The sequence below is a fragment of the Xenopus laevis genome, chromosome 8S (genome assembly GCF_017654675.1).
Source record: "Xenopus laevis strain J_2021 chromosome 8S, Xenopus_laevis_v10.1, whole genome shotgun sequence".
Taxonomy (NCBI): domain Eukaryota; kingdom Metazoa; phylum Chordata; class Amphibia; order Anura; family Pipidae; genus Xenopus; species Xenopus laevis.
In genome coordinates, this window is record NC_054386.1 from 10,742,267 (window position 1) to 10,747,182 (window position 4,916).

Consider the following 4,916-nt stretch of genomic DNA (forward strand, 5'->3'; position numbering starts at 1 on the left):
GTTGCTATTGGTAACTACATTACATAATCTATATATCTGAGAACACATTCAGGCCGACGGTTTTGGATGTAAAAAAAAAAATAAAGAAAACAATCCACATTGAAATCATTTTTATTATGTTTTTGTAGACATTTTTTGCATTCACCAATGAATTTTTTAAAGGATTTTAGAATAATGAATTTATGTGCAATATATACTGTATATTAGAGAGAAATATCTGCTATGCCTATATATATATATATATATATATATATATATATATATATATATATATATATATATATATATATATATATATATATATATATATATATATATATATATCTCAACTACCCTGCTAACCCGAGTTCTGTTGTATGGTATATATCAGATGCGTTTTGATTTATGACTTGAAAAAACACAAAGAACAGGTTTAACTGGGGAGGGATTCCGAAGAAATTTTAAATTTTCAAGGAAGAAGAATGGAATGTACTGAGTAAAAAATGACATAGCTTTGCACATGGCCTAAATACTAATAATATAACTACCAGGCCATTTATTGTACATTAATCTACTTCTGATTTTTGGAGTGGGGGTACTGTCTGAAGGCCAGTTAAAATGTCTAGATATTCCTGGATGCTCAGAATGAAGTTTAAAGTGAACATTTGTTATGAGTCCCTCAGTGAGTGTTCAACCTCCAAGGCTGAAAGAAAACATTCAGAGACAAGACTCTCCTTGGCTCAGTTCAGGTGGATTTGGCTAAAATAATACAGGCTGATTTAGCTTTCTGATGTAAATTCAATAGCTTCAGTATGTCTGAGTATGGGTAAAAAGGCCAGCAAAATGCTTGCATAAAATGAAGCATGTATGGCAGACATCTCCTCATTCAGATATGTGTCCATGATGAACTAGACTTGAATGACCACTGCTACCAAGATGGTAACTTTAGGGATCAGCTTGTGTGCAGAGCTGTATATAAAGTCTGATCTGCAAATCAAATTGGCTGGTTCAACTTAAAGCAAATATTACCATTCACTTGGAATTAGTAGGGGTGAACGCAGAATTACCTATGCTGAGGATTTTTACACATTTTAATACCTGAAAATTTGGAGCATTAACTCCAGCTATCCTGTAACAATATTTATACATTCAATGATCTAGAAATTCCACAACTTAATTTACCATTTAAATGAAAGCACAGTGACAAATACAACAGGCAAATATGTATGAGAAATGTTAACTGGACATTTATTATTTTATTACTCTTCCAACAAGCCATTTGATTTCCTTCCTGTGATGGTTCCAGGCTTTATCCACAATGCAATGCGTAGATGAGGGAGTTTCCATTCCATGCACCCTTAGAAGAGAGAGTCCCCCAAATCAAGTGGTCCTAAACATTTCACAATTTCGATAGAGAACTGTTGAACTGTTAAGAACCACTCAGCCAGGGAGACAGAAACCTCCGAGATCCGAAGCACAGGGAGGCGGCCCGCTCCTCCCACACAGAGCTGGATCAGCCACATTCATATCACTGACACACCTAAGGCAGACAAGAACAGGTTGTGTTAGGAGAAAAACATTGCTTTAATTACGCTTCCAAAAAATAAAGAAATTGTTTATGCTGGGATGAGCAACCTGTGGCTTCTGGGGGAGCAACACTAAAACTTCAAGTTAAGTAAATAGTGGGGAAAGGCAATTGTTATGTATGATAAGGCATGAGCAGCTCATTTTTCTCAATGTAAGGAAGGAATGGGGCACTTAAAATTCCCAGTATGTTGCTGGCTATGCATTTTGGTGTTTCGCTACCCCTTTAAGTCAGCTACTAAGCAGTTAAATGTGAGCAACAAATGCATTTACGGTGGAACCTCAATTTTACATCCCATGATTTTAAGTTTTCCTTCATTTTACATTGTTTGTCTTGTGGTCCCACCTATGTATTATGCATAATACTTTTCCCTGATTTTACATTTTCCTGGATTTTACACTATTTTTTTCTATTCCCTCAAAAAATTTAAAATGGGGGTTCTATTGTATTTCTGTTATATGTAGGGATGCACAAATCCACTATTTTGGATTCGGCTGAACCCCCGAATCCTTCGCAAAAGATTTGGCCGCATACCGAACCAAATCCGAATCTTAATTTGCAGATGCAAATTAGGGGTGCGATTGGGAAACCATTTTTTACTTCTTTGTTTTGTGACAAAAAGTCATGCGATTTCGCTCCCCACCCCTAATTAGGATTTGATTTGGCTGAATCCGAATCCTTCTGAAAAAGGCCGAATCCTGGATTCGGTGCATCCCCAGAGAATCTACATCTGAACAAGAGAATCTTGGAATGTCTGTGCTTAAAATAAAGTTCAGCAAGATCCCAGTCAGGATTCAGCTGAATTCCAAGGCGGGTGGATTCTGTAATTTCATCAATCCTTAGCAACACGCACAAACAACAAGAACTGGCTGGCACAGGGGCACATGCTGCTGCATTGGTTTGTGGAACCCTAAGAGATGAGCCTGGCACTGTTTTTTATTACTTGGTTTTATACTTGTCTGGAAAGATAGAAATGTAAAGGTTATGCAGCTTGAACCAGTAATGAGAGGCAGCAGTGGAGGCCAATGCACATGCATTAACATCTCCTGCTGCTACTAGTCAGTTGTGAGCAGTGCAGCTGAAGAAATTATCTTTACTGTCTGTAGGTGCTAATGCTGCTAGCCAGTTGTCTCCCTGTGTTACTTAAGTCTGAAGCATGGAAGTTACAGTTCAGCAAGTGCAGGGACATAACTACAGCAGAAGCAGAACCTGCAGCTTAGATGATATAAAGGGGGCCCCACGAGGCCCTAATTAATAAGCAATCTCAACGTATATTGGTAAAACAGAACAACCTCTGGATGTGCTGAGGGTCCTAAAATGAATATCTTGTGTGGCCCAGTAACCCAGAGAATCTACAATGCATCAGATCACTGTTCAGGTATCTCTAGTGCCAGTGTGAAATATTATTGAATTCCTTTGCCACAAAAGGGGGTCCTCTTATTAGAACAGAGTCACGCATTACCCAAAATAGTTTACGTTGTGTAGACATGCGACTGCTCCCTTCCATGCAGCTTTATAACTCACCTAGCATAGGATGCATTTCCATGCTGCTCCACTCTGCATTTCCAGGCTGCTCCACTCCGCATTTCCAGGCTGCTCCACTCTGCATTTCCAGGCTGCTCCACTCTGCATTTCCAACTCTGCGTTAGGATCTTCTTGACTAAACTCCTCACTGACAAGGGCACTCCTTATATACGCAACCATCTCCTACAAAGCCATACCTAAACAATCAGGTTGGAATGCAACTCTCACCTGACATTACCAGTTTTTCCAGGCACTCTTCTTCGGGGTGTCTAACAATTATCTGAACACTAAGTCAAACGTCAGCGGGTAGAGTCAAACCTGTTCCAGGGCAGTCAACAGCACTTCCCTCTCTTACAGAAAAACTACCTAACAGGTTTTGAAGAAGCTGTAGGTGGCTTAACGTGGGAGTGTAAATCTCCACCCTGGTGTAACTATCAGTAACTATTACCTACACATTAAATGGCTTAAGACTTTTTTTTTTAAGTAAGTTTCTGTTTATTAGACTCACCATGTGTTGGAGACAGTGTAAACTCATCAATGGTCAAATCAAAGTAACCACCATCGTTAATCATATTATGCCAAGCAGGTCTTATTCAACACTTCAATCATTCTTTCAATTATTCCCTAAAAAAAATATTACAGGTTTACAAGGCTGATAATAGAAGCCACATTTGATTAACAAGTTTGCCAGCCTTGCAGTAGCCCCATATAAACCCATGGTAGCACAAGAGGGCAAATATATTATTAGAAATGGAAAAACGATTTACATGCATAATGGAGCAGGAATGATCGTCAATACGCAACGTAATTACGTCACCGGCCATAAAAAAACGTATATACAGCATTTATCTTGCAAGAATTTGGATGCCATATATAAAATACGCTGCGTATTTACGTAAAGTTTGGTTTAAAACTTGCAGATCCCATGGAGTCTATTGATTTGGCCGTTTCTTGACATATTGGCGTTTCTGCTAAAAAATGGCAATTCTGGCGTCCCGTGATGGATTTCAGCTTGAGAATTGCCATAGTGAGTTTCCATTTGTTTCAGTGGTAGAGCAGTTTATTCATATTTACGCCCGATGGAGCTTTTTTTAAAAAAAGGCATCGTAAAAACGCCACGTCTGGCCTTGCCCTTAGAATGGGAAAAATGAAACTTTACAATTCAATAAACTGTCACATATACTATATGTTATTATTACTATAATTTATAAAGCGCCAACATATTTCCCAGCACTGTACAATAAATAGGAGGATACATTGATCATACAAATTACATTCAAAAATACAAATGGCAATAAACCATAGAAGAGTTTATAACCACTGCTCAAAAGAGCTTACAATCTAACTCGCTATCTCATCATGTTTCAACCTACCAAGCCAACACACCAGGATGAAACACACATTTTTATTTGTCATTTTAGTAAATCTGTTTGCCTAATCCCAGGGGGGTCCCTTCTGGTCATCTGGACATTTAACCTATTCCTTATTGTCTAGATTGGTGACATTACTGGCCCTTTAAATGATCATTTGGACAGTCAACTGGATGTGCGCCTATAGGAATTAGAGAATATTAGGTTAGATGACATTTTCATTCCATTGCATTTTGCAGGTTACTTTGCTTGGTCTCTACAAGGATTCTTAGATTAGGTCCTAGTGTCAACTGTTTGTTGGCCTGGCTAATACACAAAAGGGTTATTTACTAAAACATTACTTTTTCTCACTTTATTAAAAAAATATTTTGATCAAACTCCCAAACCCTAAATCCCTTACATTTACCAAAAAGATCAGTGGGACAATTTGAATTGTGCAACTTTTTCGAGTTGTCGAC

At 38.1% G+C, this 4,916-nt stretch overlaps 1 long non-coding RNA gene across 1 annotated transcript; it reads right to left on the minus strand.

Annotated features, from left to right (window-relative positions):
- Window positions 1–1,204: 1,204 nt before the first annotated feature.
- LOC108699767 lies at window positions 1,205–3,396 on the minus strand. Its single transcript, XR_001932868.2, has 2 exons — window positions 3,089–3,396; window positions 1,205–1,519 (listed from the first exon to the last, which is right to left on the minus strand). It is a non-coding gene; the product is annotated as an uncharacterized LOC108699767 (long non-coding RNA).
- Window positions 3,397–4,916: the final 1,520 nt, after the last annotated feature.